Source organism: Stomoxys calcitrans, chromosome 2, assembly GCF_963082655.1.
Source record: "Stomoxys calcitrans chromosome 2, idStoCalc2.1, whole genome shotgun sequence".
NCBI lineage: Eukaryota > Metazoa > Arthropoda > Insecta > Diptera > Muscidae > Stomoxys > Stomoxys calcitrans.
This window is the reverse complement of record NC_081553.1, coordinates 65,529,981-65,554,699: the sequence shown is the minus strand read 5'-3', so window position 1 is coordinate 65,554,699 and position 24,719 is coordinate 65,529,981. Positions and strand designations below refer to the sequence as shown.

The 24,719-nt window shown below is 41.4% G+C and overlaps 1 protein-coding gene across 4 annotated transcripts in view; it reads left to right on the top strand.

Annotated features, from left to right (window-relative positions):
* Positions 1 to 24,719, top strand: part of LOC106092199 (patj homolog) — a 364,103-nt gene that overhangs the window by 231,507 nt on the left and 107,877 nt on the right. For all 4 annotated transcript variants that reach the window (XM_059362018.1, XM_059362015.1, XM_059362016.1 and 1 more), the window contains one exon: positions 10,310 to 10,423. The gene's annotated coding sequence lies outside the window, so the exon portion shown is untranslated. The remainder of the gene's footprint in view (positions 1 to 10,309; positions 10,424 to 24,719) is intronic.

Sequence of the window (24,719 nt, the reverse complement as noted above, 5' to 3'; positions counted from 1 at the left end):
TGAGTCTATGTCTGTGTATTTGAGAAATTTACTACAAAATACGAGTGCGGCAACAATGGAATTTCCACTTGAGTGCATTTCCTCTGTGGTTAATGTTGGTACGCTACGTGTTCATATATTCATGATTTCAATTCATTCATTCAATATTTTTGAAATTCTTTGTCAGCTAAAGCGACCTTCAAAGGCAACCAACTGGCCAACGAGTACTTTGTCCGCTTGCGCTCTTCTTTTTCTCCACTTCGTCGTCTTTCACTTTTCTCAAGGATTAAAAGTGGCCACTTTTGTTTGAACTTAAGTGGTAGTCTTTTTGTTGTTTGCATTGCTCTCTTCGCATCCTTCGTTCATGAGCTGTCCATGGAGTCAAAGGACAAGAAGAGTATTTGAACAATTTGAAAAGTGTGTGGTTATGATGGGAAACATTCAATTAAAGGACAACGGAAAATCCTAGAAAGACCAGTAGCAATAGTAGTAGTAGGAGGAAAAAACATCATGAAATCATGAAGAACATAATAAAATTTTCCACTTCATCTTTTCCTCTGCTTTGGTTTTTTTTCAGTTATGTGTTGTGCCTTCATGGAGTACCAGGAATGTTTTTCTAAGACTACAAAGGCACACAGAACAAAGTCCTAATGAAAGCTACAATGGTATTGGCACTGTGGTGATTTGTTTTTACTATATAACAGAAAATTCTGTTAAAAGTCTGTTTCTTCCAAAAATTTTATCGAAATATTGAACTGAAACCCCACAACTTGAATATATTCTTGATCGTCGGAAGACGCAGTTGTTATCCCATTTGGCGGAAATTTTGCTTGGAGTGTTCTGGTAGGACTTGCAATAACTGTTCCAAGTACCCTGCTTGCAACAACCGTCCCAAGTACGGTCCAAATCGGCCTATAACCTGATACAGCTCCCATATAAACCAATCTCCCAATTTGACATCCTGACGCCCTGGAAGCCGCAATTGTTATCCGATTTGGCTGAAATTATGCTTGGAGTGTCTTCTTATGTCCTTGAACAACAATGCCAAGTAAGGTCCAAATCGGTCTATGACCTGATAGAGCTTCCATATAAACCGATGTCCCTGGAAAATCGATGCACGAGGATAATCGCTTATGCGGACGACGTCGTGCGGCTGGGCCGAGACAGGTTTCTGTCAACGATCAGCGAGATCATGGAAGCGTCACTGAGGAGATTGTCGGCCAGAATTGGGTTGAGGACCAACCAACAACCAAAAGACGGTGATGGTGCTCTTCATGCGAAGTCACCGAATAATCGATGCACGAGGATAATCGCTTATACGGACGTGCTGCTGGTCCGAGACAGCTTTCTGTCAACAATCAGCGAGAACATAGAAGAGTCACTGAGGTGATTGTCGCCGGGTTGAGGACCAACCCAAAGAAGACGTAGCTGGTGCTCTTCACAGCGGATGTCGAAGGAGGGGAAGTATCTTGGTATAGTCCTCGAATCAAAGCTGTTCTGTAAGAGGAATCTCCAAGATGATTTATTGGATGTATACGGCCAACGTGAACCACTACTGGAAGGCCGGAGAGAAGGGAGGACACGTACGAGGGAGTTCGAGAAGGTCCAGAAACTGGCCTGGTGCGGATCTCAGTACCTCTGTGTACCCAGAGGTACTAAGATCCGCACCGCAGGCAGGCCAGGAAGCGATGTTGGATATGCAGGCCTGGAAGCGATGTTGGATATGCAGCCCATTGAGGCCTATATTCAGAACTGCGCCGCCAAGGTCGCGCTTAGGCTGAGAAAGCTCGGCATGCAAAAGGAGGACGGTTGCGGCCACAGTTCGATTCTGGGTGTTAATGGATACGGAGGCAAACTGAGGAGGATCTTCGACTACCTAGCACCAGTGCCGAGTGGGGTGAGGGTGAATAGTTTCTAAAACTTTTGAGGCACCTTACCCTGAAGATAGTAAAAAGTAAAAGTGAAGTTTAAATTGGTGCAGTCAAAAAATCAAAAAAAAGTTTTCATTTGTATCTACTCTGGCCGAAGGAAAATAAAGTTACGAAAAACATTGGAAGGAACAAAAACAAATGGAAATTGGAAAACAAAAAACTATTTTTTTTCCATCTTAAATTCATTTCCAAAGAACAAATTTTTGCTCTGTCCCCACCAAAAAACGTGTAAAAAACTGTGGTCTTTGCAGAAAAACAGTCAGCAATTACCACTGATATTGAACCCTAGATAATACTTGACATTTTTTTTTATAGAACTCTAGCCGAACCGGGCCCGCTTTGCTGCATCTTCATTACCTCTCTAATATCTTTTTAGGTTGGGGACACTTCCCCAAAGAGGTGTAGTACTGCGGGACGCCGTTCGTACTCGGCTATGAAAAAAAATCCATTTAAACATGAATGGGAAAGCACTCATTCATGTGTGAAAATTTGCACCTTCTCGATTCCTGGTCGTAATGTTCTTCCTTAGGGTAATGTTCTCATTTGGGGAGGGATGGCACCTCAGACATTTCGACTTAAATATGGATTGAAAATTCGTGGTGGACGTCTAAATCCCTTTAATTTGAGCCCCATATGGCCATGGCCGGTAAATATGAACCGCTTGGAGGTTGTTTTGGGGCGGGGCGGCTTCTGGCACTTTGCACTGTAAGTATATATCAAATTCTTTCTTTATTTCCAAAGGAAATAAAGTTCAGTTTGGGGGTGCTTGGCTCCAAAATTGGATATCAGATTCGTTTTCTACTCTCAAATACCTTTCATTTGAGTCCCATATTGTCATAATGGGTGAAAAAATCCCATTTGACGTATCTTTAGGAGGAAAAGCGCCAAATAGACTTAAACGCAAATTTTAATGTTATATTCGTAAATGGGGGGCCCGCTGGTTACTTGGACACACATTTTCGTTTTCAGGTCTTCAATACCTTTTATTTGTTACCCTGGTTGTGCCCATCGGACCACTTTAGGATATGGGGGGCGTTTTAGGGGTAAGTGGGAGGGTCCGGCTCCACCCAATATCTAAATTTTTATAGGCTATGTTTCCTTCCAGACAAACGTACACAATCTATAAAAATTTTAGGAAAATCGGTTCAGCAAAGTACCATGTAGTCATAATGGTGTTTGAGGATTTGCATGACACCCTATACTTCGATCTGATTTTGTATACCAGATTCGAAATCTACTCCCAGATAACTTTCATTTGAGCCCCATATTGAAATGAACGTCCAATATGTCTGTTTGGGGGAGTTTTGGGGTTGGGGCGGCACGATGGGTACTTAGACTCAAATTTTAATACCATATTCGTATTCTACTATTCAATACCTTTCATTTGATACGTATTTTATCCCGATCGGTCCACTTTTGGCTTAAGGGGAAGGGTCCGTCCACCTTCCGAAACCGAAAAATTATATAGTCTATGTTTCCTTCCAGACCACCCTACACAATATGCGAAAATTTCGAGAAAATCGGTTTTGCCGTTTTTCAGTCTATGCGGAACAAAGAAACCGATCCCCGTATATCCGTGATTCGCTAATGTGCCCATTTTGGGCGTTTCTGTGGGGGTGGGGTGACCCCCTATACTTCGACATGAATTCGTATGCCAAATTCGTTATCTACTCCCGCATACTTTTCATTTGATACCCATATTGTACCGATCGGTCCACTTTTGATTTTGGTTGGTGTTTTTGGGTAACGGGGGAGGGTTCGCCGCCCTTCGTTATCAACAAATTATATCGCCTATTCCTATTTCGTGACCATATTCCTAATCTACTCCCGAATACCTTCTATTTGAGTCCCATATTGTCATTATCGTCAAATAAACCTATTTTAAGGGGTTTTGAGGCTGGGGCTGCCCCCCAGGTACATGGACCCAACTTTTATTATGAAATTCGTACTCTACTCATGAATACCTTTCATTTGAATCCCATATTGTCCCGATCGGTTCACTTTTGTTTTTGGGTAGTACTTTTGGGGTAAGGGGGAGGGTCCGCCCCCTCTATGTTTCCTTCCAGACCATTCTACACAATCTGTTAAAGTTTCAAAGTAATGGGTTTAGCCGTTTTTGAGTCTATACGGAACAAACAAACAAACCAACAAACAAGAACAATTAGAATTTTATATATATGATGTGTACCCAACCTCCAAACACCAATAGTTTAATACCCATATTGTCCCAATCGGTAAATTGTCCTGCAGGATGGTTTGTTGGGTGTTAAAAGGCCCCTCAGACACCAAGGAATACATCTTTATATCAGTTTTTCCTCTACATTTAAATACCTTTCATTTGATATCCATATTGTCCTAATCGGTATATATGTCCTGCTGGGTGATTTTGGTGGGTTGGGAGGCCCCTCGGACACCAAGTAATAAATTTTTATGTCAGATTTGCACTCTACTTTTAAATACCTTTCATTTGATACCCATATTCCCCAAAGCGGAAAAGTGTCCCGTTTTGGGGTTTTTTGAAGGTGGGGGTCCCCCCGAACACTAAGCGAGAAATTTGTATAACAAGCTAGTACTCTACTCTCAAATACCTTTCATTTGATACCTATATTGTCACAATCGGTAAACATGTCCGTTCGGGTGAGTTTTGGGATCGGGCGTCCCCCCTAGGTTATTTGACCCCACAATTTATACCAATTTTGTGTTTCTAGGGTACCATACAAAATTTCGCATACAAAATTTCGCTTTAATCGGTGCACCCTCCGAGATCTGGCGTTTTTGAAATAAGGTTAGTTAAAGTTAAAAGGTCCGCCCTTTCACATATCAAAAAATTTAGTACCCTATTTTCACCAGAGGCAAAAACTCTACCATCTGTGAAAATTTCATGAAAATTGGTTCAGCCAAACAAACTCTACCATTTGTGAAAATTTCATAAAAATCGGTTCAGCCAAACTAAACAAAATTTAGTACCCTATTTTCACCAGAGGCTCAAACTCTACCATCTATGAAAATTTTACGAAAATCTGTTCAACAAACAAACCAATCGTTACAATTTCATTGTTTTATAATAGAATTTTGTAAAAATATTATTTTTACAAAATTTGGTCAAAATATTATTTCTGTAGCAAATTTGTTCAAAATTAATTTTATTTATTTTTTCAATGTGTTATTCGGTACCATGGTGCATTATCAGCCAGTAAGTCTGTCACACAAACACCTCCATGCTCATACGCTGTGATGGAAAGAAATTCATTCTCTCTCTCTCTCTCAATAAGAGACTTAGTGATTGTAACACTTTTACGGCACTATGAATTCTTAATGTCTGATGACATCAGTCACGGTTGGATGCCCCATCAACTCTGCCTTCTAACTACACCAGCCAAGTCAAGTACAAGTGGATACCGGCTTCTGCTGTGACTCCTTTTCCTGCTACCTCTCATCTACGTGTACGAGACACTCGAATGAAGCCACAAATAACAATAACATTGGCCCACAAACAACGGTGGCGTGGTGGTATTCCGGCGAGGACGTCAAGTAAATACATGTTGTGCTTCATTTTCCCATACCTCGCTCACTTGCACACACACACACACACACCCTCCCATTCACACACCGGATACCCAAGTGAAGTAAAGGAAGTGTAACAATTGATACTCGGTTGTATGAAGGACAAGGCGAGGTTTCCTTTCCCTTCCCTCCCTTCTCTCCCCCCCCAAAAAAAAATGAGCACAAAACAATAACATCCACAACATTCAGTCAACAGTTTGGAATAGTGTTTAGAATTTATGACAGATGTGACGGTGGGAATACACATTTCTCAGAATTTGAGTTTTGTTTGTGACAGCCCACCAACACCCCACAATGCTCCAACTCTCGCCCCCGCCCCCTACATTCTGTTAGTACAGTATTTGGCTTTGTATAAAAGACGTTGAATGCATAAATGAATGAATGACTGAATGGTTGAGTGTATGCGTGTCAGTAAGCCTGGTAGTTTAATGGTGTAGCGAATTTCTATTCTCCCCTCTCTCTCCCTCTCCTTATTTGGGTAGGGAGAGGGTTTCTGTTGTTATTTGTGTATGGTAGCCAACATTTACAACACTCTGTGATGGATGACAGCAATATCTAAATTAAATGACAATATTAGCAACTTTTCTGTGCGGTATTCCATCAAAAGCCAGAACACGCTGTCGATACGAAACTCTGACAGCAAATGTTTCCTTTTGTTATGGAAAAATATGGGCTGGTGGTGGTTTTCAAGGTCTTCGAAGACTTTTTGTTTTTGCTTGTGATGGAGTAGTGGAAATAACCAGGGTAATGATTACTTAAAATAATTATAAATGTAAGGATAAACAATGAAATGCCAATCATATGATACAACTTTTTTAAAGGAGATTATGAGAGTTTTTTGTCAAAGTCGTTGTTTAGAAAGACTGACCAATCGGACTAAGGTGTATGTCCTTTCAATGTTAATTTGAAATATTTTCAAATAATATTTACGTCATGGCCACCATAATATTTTAACGGCCCATTTTTATACCCTCCACCATAGGACGGGGGGTATACCAATTTCGTCATACCGTTTGTAATACCAAACGTAATTGCGGATTTTTCATATAGTCGGCGTTATCAAATTTTTTCAACGGCTTGCGACGCTGGAATTGCATTCTTTTTTCTGTCAGTTATCAGCTGTTACTTTTAGCTTGCTTTAGAAAAAAAGTGCGCGAAATTTTGTTTACATTTGTTTGTTTGGCGTCAATTTTAATATGGAGCCCACAAAGGAGCATTTTCGTCATATTTTACTTTATTATTTCCGTAAAGGAAAAAACGCGGAGAGGGTTGCTAAAAAATAACGAGATGTGTATGGTGATAAAGCCTCAAAAGGAAGACAGTGTCAAAATTGGTTTCGCAAATTCCGTTCTGGAGATTTTTCACTTAAAGATGAGCCACCTTCAGGTCGGCCAAATGAAGTTGATGATGACCAAGTCAAAGCATTAATCGAATTGGATCGTCAAGTAACTGAGCCTGAGATAGGAGAGAAGTTAAATATACCAAAATCAACCATTCATTATCACATAAAAAGTCTTGGACTGGTGAAAAAGCTTGATATAATTTGGGTACCACATGTATTGAAAGAATTTCATTTAACAAACCGAATCAACGCTTGTGATATGCACCTTAAACGCAATGAATTCGATCCGTTTTTAAAACGAATCATAACTGGAGATGAAAAATGGATTGTTTACAACAATGTTAGTCGAAAACGATCATGGTCAAAGCATGGTGAACCAGCTCGAACCACTTCAAAGGCTGATATCCACCAAAAGAAGGTTATGCTGTCTGTTTGGTGGGATTGGAAGGGTGTGGTATATTTTGAGCTGCTTCCAAGGAACCAAACGATTAATTCGGATGTTTACTGTCAACAATTGGACAAATTGAATACATCCATCAAGGAAAAGCGACCAGAATTGGCCAATAGTAAAGGTGTCATATTCCACCAGGACAACGCTAGACCGCACACAACTTTGGTCACTCGCCAAAAACTGAGTGAGCTTGGCTGGGAACCTTTGATGCATCCACCATATAGCCCTGACCTTGCACCATCAGACTACCATTTATTTCGATCTTTGCAGAACTCCTTAAATGGTAAAACTTTTGGCAATGATGAGGCTATAAAATCGCACTTGGTTCAGTTTTTTGCAGATAAAGGCCAGAAGTTCTATGAGCGTGGAATACTAAATTTGCCAGGAAGATGGCAAAAGGTTATCGAACAAAATGGCAATTATATATTTGATTAAAGTTCATTCTAAGTTTTATTAAAAATGCATTTACTTTTTTCTATTAAAAAATCCGCAATTACTTTTTGGGCAACCCAATAAGTCGATCTAGCTCATGTCCGTCCGTCCGTCTGTCGAAAGCACGCTTACTTTCGAAGCAGTAAAGATAGGCGCTTTACATATTGCACAATTACTTCTTATTAAGGTAGGTCGGCTGGGTTTAGTAAATGGACCAAACCGGTCCATGTTTTGATATAGCTGGCATATAAACCGATTTTGGGTCTTGACTTCTTGAGCCACTAGAGGGCGCAATTCTCATCCGATTTGGCTGAAATTTACCATGAAGTGTTTTGCTATGACTCGCAATAACTATGCCAAGTATGGTTCAAATCGGTCTATAATCTGATATAGCTGCCATATAAACCGATCTGGGATCTTGAGTTCTTGAGCCTCTAGAGAGCGCAATTTTCATCCGATTTGGCTGAAATTTGGCATGAAGTGTTTTGCTATGACTCGCAATAACTGTGGCTAGTATGGTTTAAATCGGTTCATAACCTGTTGTGGCTGCCATATAAACCGATCTTGGATCTTGACTTCTTGAGCCACTAGAGGGCGCAATTCTCATCTGATTTGGGTGAAATTTTGCATGAAGTGTTTTGCTATGACTCGCAATAACTGTGCCAAGTATGGTTTATATTGGTCAATAACCTGATATAGCTGCCATATAAACCGATCTTGGGTCTTGATTTCTTGAGCCACTAGAGGGCGCAAATTTATCCGATTTGGCTAAATTTGGCACGTTCTGTTTGGTATCACTTTCAATAACTATGCCAAGTATGGTTGAAATCGGTCCATAACCTGATATAGTTGTCATAAATACCGATCTTGGATCTTGACTTCTTCAGCACCTAGAGGGCGCTATTCTTATCCGATTTGGCTGAAATTTAGCACTTTGTGTTTTGGTATCACTTTCAATAACTGTGCTGAGTATGGTTCAAATCGGTCCATGTTTTGATATAGCTGCCATATAAACTGATCTTGGGTCTTGACTTCCTGTGCCACTAGAGGGCGCAATTCTCATCCGATTTGGCTGAAATTTGGTCCGTTATGTTTTGGTATCACTTTCAATAACTGTGCTGAGTATGGTTCATAACCTGATGTAGCTGCTATATAAACCGATCTTGGATCTTGGTTTCTTGAGCCTATAGAGGGCGCAATTCTTATCCGATTTGGCTGAAATTTGGCACGCTGAATTTTGGTAACACTTTCAATAGCTGTGCAAGGTATGGCTTAAATCGGTTCATAACCTGATGTAGCTGCCATATAAACCGATCTTGGATCTTGACTTCTTCAGCCTATAGAGGGCGCAATTCTTATCCGATTTGGGTGAAATTTAGCATGAAGTGTTTTGCTATGACTGCCAACAACTGTGCCAAGTATGGTTGAAATTGGTTCATAACCTGATGTAGCTGCCATATAAACCGATCTTGGATCTTGACTTCTTCAGCCTATAGAGGGCGCAATTCTTATCCGATTTGACTGAAAATTGGCACGTTTTGTTTTGGTATAACTTTTAATAAGTGTGCTGGGTATGGTTCAAATTAGGTCATAACCTTATATAGCTGCCATATAAACCAATCTTGGGTCTTGACTTCTTGAGCCACTAGAGGGCGCAATTCTCATCCGATTTGGCTGAAATTTTGCATGAAGTGTTTTGCTATGACTGCCAACAAATGTGCCAAGTATGGTTGAAATTGGTCCATAACCTGATGTAGCTGCCATATAAACCGATCTTGGATATTCACTTCTTGAGCCTATAGAGGGCGCAATTCTTATCCGATTTGGCTGAAATTTGGCACGTTGTGTTTCGGTATCTCTTTAAATAACTGTGCTGAGTATGGTTCAAATCGGTCCATGTTTTGATATAGCTGCCTTATAAACCGATCTTGAATGTTGACTTCATGAGCTACTAGACGGCGCAATTTTTACCCGAGTTGACTGAAATTTTGCACGTTGTGTTTTGGTATCACTTTCAATAACTAATTGCTAAGTTTGGCTTAAATCGGTTCAGCTGCCATATAAACCGATCTTGGGTCTTGACTTCTTGAGCCACTAGAGGGCGCAATTCTTGTCCGATTTGGCTTAAATTTGGCATGAGGTGTTGTGCTATGACTCGCAGTGACTGTGCCAAGTATGGTTTAAATCGTTTCATAACCTGATGTAGCTACCATATAAACCGATCTTGGGTCTTGACTTTTTGAGCCTCTAGAGGGCGCAATTCTCATCCGATTTGGCACAGATTTTGTGCAACGGCTTCTTCCATGGCCTTCAACATACGTGTGTAACATGATCTGAATCGATCTATAGCTTGACGCAGATCTCATAGAAAGCGATCTCCCGATTTTGCTTCATGAGCCCCGAATCGAACTATAACTTCTCTGCCGTCCTTATTCATTATTCTTTGTTTGCCCAAAAAGGAATACTGCGCAAAGAACTCGACAGATGCGATCCATGGTGGAGGCTATATAAGATTCGGCCGAACTTACCTCACTCTTACTTGTTTTATTTGAAGTTGATTTAGGCGCACCATGTATTTAATACTTTGTTGGTTTTTTCTTTTCTTTGCAGATTTTCACCAAGGATTTTCGTTTACTGAAAATTATTCGGAGTATTTTTGTTCACAAGAAAATGGCGAACTTTTTTCATTAGAAAAAAATTTTACAAATTTTTTTACCACACGGAGTAAGTACTGTATACATATCGTATACATTCATTTTTAATTCACATACATATGTATTTTAATATATGAAATGCTTAAAATATCATTTATCTTAAATTTGTTCGCAAAGGAGGAACTTAAAATTCTCAGGCTCTGATGGCAATAATCTGCCTTTGTCCTAAGTCAATATGGTTTCTTAGTTGACATTTATCTCTTCTGAGTTTGCTTCTCTTCAAATCCTATTTGTCCTTGTATCGCTGGGCTTAAAGCAATGGCCAATTATTCACTATTGAAGGACCCAATTATTTTGCAAATGTCATTGACCCTTCCCACCAACATTGTCATCGTCTCCATTTGCTTTTCGTTTAGGGTCAGTCGATACATCAGACACACTTAATTAAAGTAGAATGTAATTAGTTATTATTAATCCCACAAACCAAGGGGAGGGAGGTAGGGAGGGACAGAAGATGTCGATAAATTTAATTATTTATTATCGAAGATATTAACATGACACATTGGAAAAGCATTTTGCTTTGTTAACACTCAAACGCCATTCATTATCATGTGTCCAGGCATTGACATATAGCAACACATAGCATGCATAGCCATTTAAACATGCGAATTGAAGTGTATTGGCAGTATACTCTTAGCAAAGTGTGTGTGTGTGTGTGAGTGTTTGTCCGTTATTGACAGTTTCATTTATGTATATGTCCCTGCTAGAATGTCCTATGGCGCATTGTAATTAAACATTTCTTTCGTTTTCCATCGTTGACGCCATGCAAAGCAGTGTGCTTTCATCTATGCTTTTGCAGTGATTTATTAGCGAAATTACATTAGGGTAAAGGGTTTCAGCTTAATTTACTTTACTTACTTTAATATGGCTATGACAGAATATTTGTTTCACTAGCCGAACGTAGAATAGCGTTCGAAGCTCCTTTGCGCTCATTCTAAAATCTCTGACACAAAGTTTCGAGGTGTCTCCCACCACTTGATCTTTCCACCGGGTTTTTGGTCTTCCCGGTTTGCGTGTACCGCCGTGTTTGCCTTCAAAAGACTTCTTTGCTGGAGCTTCTTCATCCATTCTGACAACATGACCTAGCCAACACAGCCGTTGTGTTTTGATGCGTGTAACTATGCTATCGTCGTCATAAAGCTCCTACAGCTCGTGGTTCATACGTCGCCTATATTCTCCGTTAACGCAAACTGGTCCATATATTTTACGAAGAATCTTTCTCTCAAATATTCCAAGCACTGCCTCATCTGCTTTCACAACTACCCATGCTTCAGAACCATATAACAGCACGGGTAGTATCAGTGTCTTGTATAGTGTAATCTTCGTTTGTCGAGAGGTGGTCTTGTTTCTAAACTGCTTACTTAGTCCAAAGTAGCATCTGTTTGCCAGTATTATTCTTCGCTTTATCTCAAAACTGGTGGTATTCGTTTCGGTTACGGCGGTGCCGAGGTAGATAAAGTTACTGACTGTCTCAAAGTTGTGGTTTCCAACTTTCTCCATTTTCTTTATCTGCTCGGTTGTGCAAGGCTTTTTGGGAGTTGAAACCATCCATTTCGTCTTATCTCCATTTACTGGCAGACCCATTTTCACTGACTCTCTTTCGATTCTTTCAAAGGCTGCAGTTACTACTTCCGGTGACCGACCTATGATGTCGATGTCGTCGGCATAGGCGAGTGGCATGTGTTCTCTTGTGATTAGTGTGCCATATCTATTCACATCTGCATCTCGTATAACCTTCTCCAGCAGGATAATAAAGAGATCAGACGATAGGCTGTCTCCTTGTCTGAAACCTCGTTTGGTATTAAATGGTTCGGAGAGATTATTTCCTATTCTTGCTGAGGAACGCGTGTCAGCAAGTGTCATCCAGCAGAGTCTTATAAATTTTGGAGGGATACCAAACTCAGACATGGCTTGAAATACCTATGAACGTAAAGCAGTATCGAAAGCGGCTTTGTAGTCAATAAAGAGATGGCAGGTGTAGATTTGTCCTTCTCGGGTCTTTTCCAAGATTTGGCGCAGTGCGAATATCTGGTTCAATGTGGATTTGCCAGGTCTAAAGCCGCATTGATAGGGCCCAATTATCTCATTGACTTTAGGTTTTAATCTTTCACACAGTACCCTCGAGAGTATCTTGTATGCAATGGGGAGGAGACTTATTCCTCTGCAGTTGGCCGTCTTGTCTCCTTTCTTGTGTACGGGACATAGTATGCTGAGATTCCAATCATCGGGTATGCGTTCTTCTAGCCAGATTAAGCAGATAAGCTGATGCATTCGCCTTATCAGCGTGTCGCCTCCGGTCTTAAATAGTTCAGCGGGTAACCCGTCGGCTCCTGCTTCCTTGTTGTTCTTCACTGGGGTCACTGCTACTTGGACCTCATTCTGACTAGGAGGTAAACATTCTATACCATCATCAGGGATTGGTTCTGCGGTATCCTCTTCGCCGCCAACATCGGACACTAGCAGTTGGGTAAAATGTTCTTTCCATATCCTCACCATGTTATCTGTGTCAGTTGCCAGATTCTATCTATGGTCTTATGTAGCCTAATGTATGCAGTTTTTTTTTGGTTTTCCCAGCACTAATTAAAAATAAATTTTAATTAGATTTTAGTATTTCATTGTTTCAATAATTTATCTATTTTAACAATATTTGGAGAGGAGAATTCTATTAATTTTATGCATACTTCCCCAAGGGTATAATATATTGTGAAAAGCAAAAACATAATTGAAATAACTCACCTGTCATTGAATAATGTGGGTATAAATTACTGGTAATTGATTATCATATTTAACGCGAATTTTATGAACAAAGACAATATCGTCAGTCTTTTGTGTTTGAGGGCTTACAGGATTGAATTGGGACTAAGTGGGATTGACAACTAAGAGCATACGCTCATACCAGCAATGGGATCTAATTAATAAAAAATAAACTCAAAAGTGTTTGCTTCTCAATTTCCATTCTAAGATGTTCGCTTCGGTTAAGGTTCTTTTCATGCTAAGGCATCTGGTAACCAATCTTCACCCAAATGTGGGGATATTTTGTTCACTCAACCTAAATTTTGACAAAGGAATTGCTCCTACAGCCTTTACATCGTCCACATGGCCTACACCCGTTATTACTCGTCGCACTTATTCCGTGTATGTGTATGGTAATGAAAGCCCACAGACCCACAGACCCATAAGCCTTACGTCCTTTCTACTCAAAACCATGGAATGTATTGTGGACACCATGGTAAAGAGTAGGACATCCAGCGAACTGCTCAAATACAAACAGCATGCCTATGTCAGGAGAAGGTCGGTGGAGACTGCCCTGCACGAGGTTGTGCATAAAATAGAAAAATCCTTCGATGCCAAAACGTACACACTGGCGGTATGCATTGACATCGAGGGGGCCTGAACAATGTTCGGAGCGACATACTGATCAAATCCTTAGACCAGTACCGGGTAGACTCGGTCCATAGAGACTAGATAAACCATATGCCCAGGAATAGGTGGATAAATTGTGTGTCCCATGCCATAAATATAAGGGCAAAGTGGCACTGGGGAGCATTTTATTGCCACTCCTATGAGTGACCACCATAAATGACCTATTACGGATGCTGACTGAGGAGGGATTTGAACCCGTCTGCTACGCAGACCATGTTATAATACTTCTAAAGGGTAAGGTTCCGAAAGAGCTATGCAGAAGGGCCGCAAGGGTCACTGGGGGGCATTTTATTGCCACTCCTATGGGTGACCACCATAAATGACCTATTACGGATGCTGACTGCGGGGGGATTTGAGCCCGTCTGCCACGCAGACCATGTTATAATACTTCTAAAGGGTAAGGTTCCGAAAGAGCTATGCAGAAGGGCCGCAAGGGTCATGCATATGGCATATGACTGAGCTACACCCAGAGGTCTCAATGTAAACCCAGAGAAGACTGAAATATGCCTGTTCACAAGGAAGACTAAGATGGGCCAATTTAACGCACCACATTTCCTCAATAAGACGATTTCGATATCTGACAAGTTCAAATACTTAAGTGTGATCTTGGACTGGAAACTGAATTAGAAGAGTCACATTCAGGAGCGTACTGAGAAGGCTCACCGATGTTGGGCACTACGTAAACGGGCCGTAGGCTCGAAATTAGGGCCTGAATCCTAGGATAGTCCACTGGCTCTACAGGAGCGTGATTAGACCAATACTTACTTACGCCTCAGTAGTTTGGTGGACTGCTATGGAGAAAAAGTGCAACATAAGGACCACACAACAGGTTCCGAGAATATGTTGTCTTGGCATAGGCGGAGCGATGAGGACCACGCCCACAAGGGCACTGGAGACTATTCTAGATTATCTAGATTGACATACAGATTAAGTGTGAGACAGCCACTGCGGCTATGAGACGATGGAAGAATGGATTGAGGATGGGAGCAGCTCATACCATCGCGTTATAATAGAGGCGACGTTAGGAAACCTGGAAGGAAAGGAAGAGGTTTCCCATCAAATACCAGAGGTGAAACTTGAGGTCGAGTGCGAGGGACTGCCACCATCGGTGCATTATTGGATTGACGGAACCCTAGTATTGCCATCTGGAAGATCATGTTACACGGATGGAGCAAAGCTAGAGGACAGAGTGGGCATGGGGGTCTACACTGAGAACCCAGGGACTGAGATCTTTTTTGATTACCTGACCGTAATATGGTCCTGCAGACGGAGATCCGGGTGATAACGGAATGCGTGAAGTGGTGTTGTGCTAAAGCGAGGACGTCGAGTGTGAACATCTTTACCGATAGTAAAATTGCCATAAAGGCAATAACAATCAGGACGGTCACGAACAGTCTTGCAGTGAAAGAAGAAGATTAATGCCTTATCTGAGGATGGGAAAATCCGCATCGTTTGAGTGCTAGGCCATAACAGACTAAGGGAGAATGAAAAGGCGGACGAATTGGAGGTGAAGGCCAGAGAACTGCTGTCAATAAAATCGGTCAACCCGAAGCTTTTCGGGTCGATGCAGTCCGAGTTAAGGGCGTGGGCGACGAATACCCATGCAACATTGTGAAACAGCGAAACGGTCGGTAGGACGGCGAAAATCCTATGGCGGGATGCAGATCTTGTAAAGACGAGGCTATTACTGAAAGAAGGTAAGAAGGAAGCCAGTATAGCTATTGGTATCATAACGGGACCCATAGGACTTCGAGCTCACTTATGTAAAATCGATGCGGGAAGTGATTGCATGTGTAGGGCATGTGGAGAAGATGAAGAGACGTTGGAGCATTTCCTATGTCATTGCCCGGCTTTCGCGTCTAACAGCCACCGGCACTTAGGTGGAAACACAATACCAGACATGAACCAACTTCGGGAAGTGGTAGTGAAAACAATTAAGGGTTTTTGTAAGTAGCACGGAATTCCACATGGAACTTAAAATTTTCTTTTTGGAGGTTATTTTATAGTTTTTAGAGCGTACAACAAGCCGATTACTGGTTTAGTTATATGTCCATAGCGGCATGAGGCGGATTAGTATCTGCACCCACTTTTCAACTCAACCTAACCTAATGAAAGCCAAAGTCATAATGATCTCCCTCTTACTTCTCCACTGTATGAATCGGATCTTGCCGCGATCTAAATGCTCCCATACAATAATAAAAAATTTATACCAAACGTGCTTATTTCGATACCATGGTAAAGCTGAACAATACCGCCTTCTATGGATAAAACTATAAGTACTTTTTGGTATTAGATTTATTACCAAATAGCTATTAAAACAAATAATTTATCGGTTTTGTCAAGTTTTTTGAACGGTTTCTCCTTATGGGTTGAAACTTAACAAGTAAAAAAGCATTAATTTCGGCCGTTCGAATTTTGGAAAACCACCACCCACACATCAGAGTGTCCCAAAAAAACAAAAAAATTTTTTTTGAAACGCATTGCATCCATTTTTTTTTCCTTTTGATCCCAATGGGCAATATACGAGATATTATAACGATAGGTTAACGATAACCAGTGTCGCCACGATGTCAAAAGTTGTTTGTAGTTCTTTCTAGCGAATTTAGTTGAGTGCTTTAAGGTATAGCATAAAATTGGTAAACTAAGTACACATTTATATGGAATTTATTACATACCCACAAACTGTACTCTGCACCACTACTGTGGCTTTGATAAAATGTGTAGTGGGACTCAGAAATTCCTGCGGATTCGGCTTAGCCATGTCCGTCTGTCCGCATATCCTCTCTGTGCTGCTAGTCCGTCTGTCGTTGTTTTGTAAATATAGTGGAGATCGCATTTGTTATTAAATCAGTACGAAAATTTGCGTATATCACTTTTTAGCCCAATGACAAATGGTATTCATTTTGGTCAATGTATGGAATGTTGTATTATTCATCTTAAAGTCTATGCAAAATCAAATCGTTTCAGATTTGGATCTGTATTCGGAGGACACCGTGGGGCAGAGATTAGCTTGTCCGCCTTTGACGCTGAACGCAATCCCATGGCAGCCGGTTGTATGCACCGAATTGAGCCGATGGAACTCTTCATCGGTAAGGGCTGCCGCCTCAGTGTATGTGTTCTTCTTTTTTTCGTCATAGAAGAGGCACATCCCAGAGTGCTCTCTCCGCACGCTTCTGGTCCGTGCCGGTATTGAAAAGTACCCCGGACCCTGGTCCTGTTCGGTTTGCCAGAACCGCCTTCTTTATCGGTCGGTGTCGGTGAGGTGTTACCGGTGCATGGAATGGGTACATTTCCGATCTTGCTCTGGCCTCACTTCACTACGGGAGTATAGCCATATGGATACGTTGCAAGGTGCTGTGCGAGCATCGCCAGCAGGTGCTGTGGGAGCATAGCTGCTCTCACAGCACCTGCTCACAAACGCAACAGCAGCATCCCAGCCCCAATATTGCCGTGCAGTGTTCATTCATTTTGTCATTCCGTTTGCAAAACATCAAAATATCCATTTCCGACCCTATAAAGTATATATATTCTTGATCAGCGTAAAAATCTGTCTTATGCCCTTCGACATCCTTATTCAATTTGGCTCAGATAGGTCCATATTTGAACATAGCTGCCATGTAGACCGATTTCTCGATTTAAGGCTTTGGGTCCACTAAAAGCTCATTTATTGTCCGATGTCGCCGAAATTTGGAACAGTGAGTTGTGTTAGGCTCAACGACATTTTTCCGAAGCTTGGCCAAAATCGGTCCAGAGTTGGATATAGCTGGCATATAGACCGATATCTCGATTTAAAGTCTTGGCCCCATAAAAGGTGCATTTGTAATCCGATTTTACTGAAATTTAACACAGTGACTTATATTAGGCTTTTCGACATCTGTGTCGTATATGGTTCAGATCGGTTTATTTTTTGATATAGCTACTATGAAAGCCAATTTTTTGCTATACAACCCGACTTTATAACCTCTGAGCGCCGGACGTTTATCAATCAGAAAAAGGCCGATTGGGCTGGCTTTAAAGAGTATACCAATCGCCGCTTCAGTGAACTGCCACCCCCCACGGATGTGCTAGTTGCCGAGAGGAAATATTCGAGACATCATTAACGCAGCAGCCGCTCGAATATCCCAAGTGCAGCCCAATTTCCCGGCGCAGGCAGTGTTACTCGCATACGAGCCCACTCTCGAACACCGGTAGACGGGATGACGGGACCTCAGTCACTTTTGGAGAAGAAACCGTGACTGATCCGAAGAGATGCGCCGTCAATCTATTGTGAATCCCGAGAGTGATAGAGCAAGAAGGAGAGCCATTGCCGTATCCGTGGTCTCTAAGCAGATGGACAGCCATCACAATTTACAGCGGGCGAAGTTACGAACGCCATCCATGGCGCCAAACCATCCAAGGCGTTGGGCCCCGACGGAATCTTAACATTCATGTGGGAAAATCTGGATTTACCTGGAGTTGAGTACCTTACTACGGTCCCCAATCTGTCTTTGCACACTTTTATAGTCACCTATGTCTGGAAAATAAGCAGAGTGATCCTGCTACTGAAGCCTGCAACGGACCCGAGTTTGGGGGAGTCGTACAGACCGATCTCCCTTCTCTCACCAGTAGCAGTAGGAGAATTTCCATACGCCGAGCATCAACATGGATTTCGAAGACTGCATAGCACACCGTAGCGCAGAGGTTACCATGTCCACCTATGACGCTGAACGCTTGGGTTCAAATCCTGCCGAGACCATCAGAAAAAAAATTTCAAACGGTGGTTTTCCCCTCTTAGTGCTGGCAACATTTGTGAGGTTCTATGCCATGAAAAACTTCTCTCCAAAGAGGTGTCGCACTGCGACACGCCGTTCGGACACGGTTATAAAAAGGAAGACCCTTATCAATGAGCTTAAAACTTGAATCGGACTGCACTCATTGATATGTAAGAAGTTTGCCCCTGTTCCTTTGTGAAATGTTCGTGGGCAAAATTTTGCAAAGCACAACAATTGCTTTGCATGCCATCACCGCACACATTTGCCGTGGCTTCAATCAGCCCAGGCCATGTGATAGGACGGTCCTCGTAGCACTGGACCTATCGAAGGCATTCGACACCGTCAGTCATGCCAAACTATTTGAGGACATCGACAACACAGCCCTCCAGCCAGACCTGAATCGGGTTTAACCTCTACCTATCCTCCATTCCACCTCCTCCAGACGGCATAGTGATCGTGTCATATGCGGACGATTGTACGATCATGGCATCAGGTCCCCATCCATTGATGACATCTGCGATGGGTTGAACGTCTACCTCAACGAACTTGCCTCATTTTTCGCTGCAAGAAATCTGAAGATATCTGCCACCTAATCTGAAGATATCTGCCACCAAATCTTCAGCCACATTCTTCACTACAAATACGCGTGAGTTGAATGCCGAGCTGGCTGTGATGGTGACGGACTATCTCCTCAGCTCTCATGTGGACCACCTCCATCAGGAGACAAAGGTCCTACCAGTGCGAAGACATAACTACATGCTGTCTAAGCAATACCTTTTGGGCTGTTATCGCAGAGACCATCAAAATCTCCATCTTGTGGATAGATATCCACCTCCCAGAAACCTTAAGGTAGATCTACATGATGTGGAGCGTGAGGTTCAGCGCTACAAGAGAGAACCTCTAGATCAAGCGGCATATCAAGCGGGTCTAGACTACATACACGCAGTCCCGGTAACAGATGCGGAAAATAGCTATCGGTTGAATGTAGTCCTTGGAGAACGACCGCACTGGGAACCTGAAGAAATTGACCTCCCCCGGCAAACCAAAGTAATTTTGGCTCAATTACGTTGCGGCAGATGCAGCCGCCTCAACTCTATTGGCTTTTATCTTCCACATGCTCTGCGGAAAAGTTAAGCATTTTCCTCAAAATATCTTTGTGCAAAACATACCTAAAATCTATCATCTCACCATCAGCCACAGCAATTAGCGACATTTATAACTACCATTATTTTCACAAATTGCTTCTCTCTCAATCACAGATTTTTTTACGTTTTTCCCCAAAAAAGAAACTTGCAATTTAAGTCATTTATCACATAATCATGATTTTGATTTTCATTTTTTTTTTTTTACACTTTAATTATCACCATGTCATTGCTGCAAATGTTGGGGATTTGCTACATTATCAAATGGCAATTTCGACCACAAATAAGGATTAATAAAAAAAAATGTCTGAAGTTGTCATAAAAATTCCCTAATGACATTATAATAAATGTATACGCAAAAGCCAATGGAGAATAATCGATAATAATGGCCACCATTAAAATCATTTTAAGCATCAACGACATCCGCCAAAGGAAGAAGAGACTGAGGGAGAGGGATACAAAAACCAGACAAGACAAAAGAGGCATGATAACGCTGTCACACGCATACTTTTTTCTATACAAAAAGACGAAGGGCATATCAGCTTAGCAGAACATTTAAATTTGAGATTAGCGTGAACTAGAGTGGACAATAGGGAGGGTCGGAGTGGTTAAATTAAACACCAAACGCTTTACAAATGTAGCAAAATGTTCAGTAGATTAGGAAATCATCTGCGTGCCTTCTTCAATTTATGGCACCTAGGTTAGGTTAGATTGAAAAGAGGGTGAAGATATTAATCCGCCCCATGCCACTATGAACATACACCTGATCCACTAATCGGCTTGTGGTGCGCTCTAAAACCTATCAAGTAACCTCTAAGAAGAAAATTTTAAGCTTGGAATTCCATGCTACTTACAAAATCCTTAATTGTTTTCAATACCACTCCCCTAAGTTGGTCCATATCTGATATTGTATCCCCACCTAAGTACCGGTATCTGTTGGACGCGAAAGCCGGGCAATGACAAAGGAAATGCTCCAAAGTCTCATCATCTTCCCCGCATGCCCTACACATGCTATGACTTGCCGCACCGATTTTACATAAGTGAGCTCGTATTCCTAGGTATCCCTTTATAAAACCAAAAGCTATACTGACCTCCTTTTTACTTCTGTTCAGTAAAAGCCTCCTCTTCTCACAATCTGGATCCACCCATAGGATTTTCGCCGTCCTACCGACCGTAGCGCTGTTCCACAATGTTGCATGTGCATTCGTCGCTCACTCCCTTTACTTGGACTGCGTCGACCCGAAAGGCTTCGGGTTGACCGAGTTTATTGGAGTCTGGCCTTCACTGGCAGTTCTTCCGCCTTTTCATTCTCCCTTAGTCTGTTATGGCCCGACACTCAAACGATGGGGATTTTGCCATCCTCAGAGAAGGCGTTAATCTCTTTCTTACTCTGCAAGACTATTCGTGACCTTACCGTCTTGGTTGTTATTGCCCTTATGGCCGAATTTTGCTGTCGGTAAAGATGTTCACATTCGACGTCCTCGCGTTAGCCTCACACCAGGAGCGTGCAGGAGCGTATTATGGTCAGGCATTCTAAAACAGATTTCAGATCCTGGGGGTTTACATTGAGAACCCAGGGATGTCAATGTAAACCCCCTGGCCCACTCTGTCCTCTAGGTTTGATCCATCCGTGTAACATGATCTTCGAGATGGCAATACTAGGGTTCCGTCAATCCAAGACTGTGCCGATGGCAGCAGTGCCTTGCACTCGACTTTAAGGTTAATCTCAGGTATCCGATCGGAAACCTCTGCCCTTCCTTCCAGGTTTCTTATCGTAGCCTCGATTATACCGCGATGATATGAGCTGCTCACATCCTCCATCCATTCTCCCATCGCCTTGAGTCCCATAGCCGCAGTGGTTGCCTCACACTTAATCTGTATGTCTATGGGTCTACCCATATGAGCTGCTCACATCCTCAATCTATTCTCCCATCGCCTTGAGTCTCATAGCCGCAGCGGCTGCCTCATACTCAATCTGTATGTATATGGGTCTTCCCATTGACATACAGATTAAGTGTGAGGCAGCTACTGCGGCTATGAGACTTAAGGCGATGGGAGAATGGATTGAGGATGGGAGCAGCTCATACCATCATGTGGCACCTAACTTCCAAATGTTTTTCTCCACAACAAAAACGTGAAATAAAATGTTCACCATTGTTATGCTTGCTGTGTGGCATGTGGCAACGTCTTTTTAAAACCACGTGTCATGCAAGTCAAGCTCTTGTAGTTTGAGAAAAAAAGTTAGATATCATCTCACGATAGCTTCCATCATTCACAGTTACTTTACATTTGGCATCAACTTTGAAGAAGTACGGTCCAATGATGCCACCAACCCATAAACCGCACCAATCTGTGACTTTTTCTGGATGCATTGGTAGCTCTTGCAATGCTTTTGGCTGATCTTCACTCCAAAATCGACAATTCTGCTTATTTACGTACCCATGGAGCCAAAAATGAGCTCCATCACTCAATGGGAGAAGCGCGCGATGAACTTTCGTAACGGAGCACGCGTTTTGATAGTAAAATTCAATCATTTTTAAGCGTTGTTCGTTTGTAAGACGATTCATGGTTAAATTATAGACCAAACTGAAGATGTTTGACAGTGCAACAAAACACGAGACGTACGTGAGCTGTTTAAACCAGTATTGCCAAAAAGATAATAGCTAAAAAATCACCCTATAGATATCTGCCACATAAAAGTTTATAAGTGTAGCGTGATTTGGTCAGAGGCGTATATTCCAATTTGTATATTGGCAAATTTTCTTACAAGAATTGCATTAATAAACATGGGGCAAATTTCTCTTAAATTAATTATGTCCGATTCAAATTTGATGGTAATGTACCTCAATTTTTTGGGCCAATCTAAACTGCGTGAAGCAGGGAGTCACGTATTTGAGAAGACGTTTTTACATGACTCAAAAATGTCGCCAGCATTCGGAGAGAATTTAGAGCTGAAAGGAGGCCATCGTAGCACAGAGGTAAGCATGTTCAACTATGACGCTGAACGCCCGGATTCGAATCCCGGCGATACCATCAGAAAAAACTTATTTCAGCGGTGACTTTCTCCTCCTAATGCTGGCAACATTTGTGAGGTACTATGCCATGTAAAAACTTCTCTCCAAAGAGGTGTCGCAACTGCGGCACGCCGTTCGAACTCGGCTATAAAAAGGAGGCCCCTTATCACTGGAGGCCCCAATAAAAAGGAGGCCCCTTATCACTGGAGGCCCCCATAAAAAGGAGGCCCCTTATCACTCATTGATATGTGAGAAGTTTGCCCCTGTTCCTTAATGGAATGTTCATGGGCAAATTTTGCATCTGAGTTGTGTTAGACACCTAGACCTTCCAAACGAGTTTGGCCCAAATTAGACAATATTTCGATATAGCTACATTAGGAGCATTTTCTCCCGATTTTGTCATCTAGATTGTCTTTAAATAATTTTGAACTTTCTGTAAATATTTTTTAAATATTTCCCTATTTTCTCCCATTTCCAAGTGTTTTCTTATATTTTGCTGAGTTTTCGAAATATTCAAGTCAAGACCAAGTCACACTTACCAAAAATTATTGCCATGGAGTACACCCATGCCAAAGTACCATCTTCATATAACAGTGTACATGAATATAAGCCGAATTTAATAGAACCGACGCCATAAAAACCAAAAAAAAAGAAAAAAATTATCACCAAAAAAAAAGACAAAACGAAAACAAAAACAAATTCTACTGGTCACTGGTACTCATGGCTAGTTATGGCGTTGGCGTGGAAAAAATGAAAATGTAAGCAAAAATAATGGCAAAAACATGGGGTATAAGCGAAAGCAAAGAGAAAAAAATCTGTAATGATATCGACAATTGCCGAGGACAATAGCCACAGCCAATTTCTTTCATCCTCACAGTGGCAAGAAAACAAAAACCGAATGTGCCCAAGTGCATGTGAGTGTGTAAATGTTGTTCAAGGTCTGCCAAAGCTTACTTTTGTTAGCCGTCTACCATCACAATTTTGCGCCGCTACCCAACATTTTATGCTGACTATCGAAAAAATGAGGCAACAGAGCAAAGTACCACACAAACCAAAAAAAAAAAAAACAAAAAAGTTTGAATTTCACGGTCGAAAATGTGAAAATGTAAGGGCCTAGGACACCAGTTAAGTTTATGGTCTATAAGGCAATTTAATATGGCTATAATGGTTATAAACCATTTTGAAGTTTCTCTTTTTTTTTATGGGAATTATACACGAAAATAATCATGGGTATTAAACGAGCGCAATAGACACGCTTTCACACACACACACACACATATGAGGATAGCTGAGACAGATACATGGACATTGGAAGCAAGAATTCGATAGACATTTGGGTAGGCCGAAATGTTTAATTTGTTGAAAAGATATGGAGATTCTAAGGATTCTGTGGAGATTCGAAAAATGTTCGTTTCAAACTTGAGATATTAGGGTAGACCGAATTGATATCATGATTTTGACAGAGATGAAGAATCTAAATTTCTCCAAGAATTTCTCATTTAGGAAAAGAGGCAAACTCTGCACCAATCAATAAAAGCTTTCCCATACAAGTTTAAGCTCAATGATAACATTGGCAGCTTGATTTGTAATGTCATGTCATTGTCTGCCCTTTTTATAGCCACCACCGTAGGATAGGGGGTATATTACTTTAGTCATTCCGTTTGCAACACATCGAAATATCAATTTCCGACCCTTCAAAGTACATATTGGGTTGCCCAAAAAGTAATTGCGGATTTTTCATACAGTCGGCGTTGACAAATTTTTTCACAGCTTGTGACTCTGTAATTGCATTCTTTCTTTTGTCAGTTATCAGCTGCTACTTTTAGCTTGCTTTAGAAAAAAAGTGTAAAAAAAGTATATTTGATTAAAGTTCATTCTAAGTCTTATTAAAAATGCATTTACTTTCTTTTAAAAAATCCGCAATTACTTTTTGGGCAACCCAATATTTAACAAATATTTACAAAAAGTTTAAAATT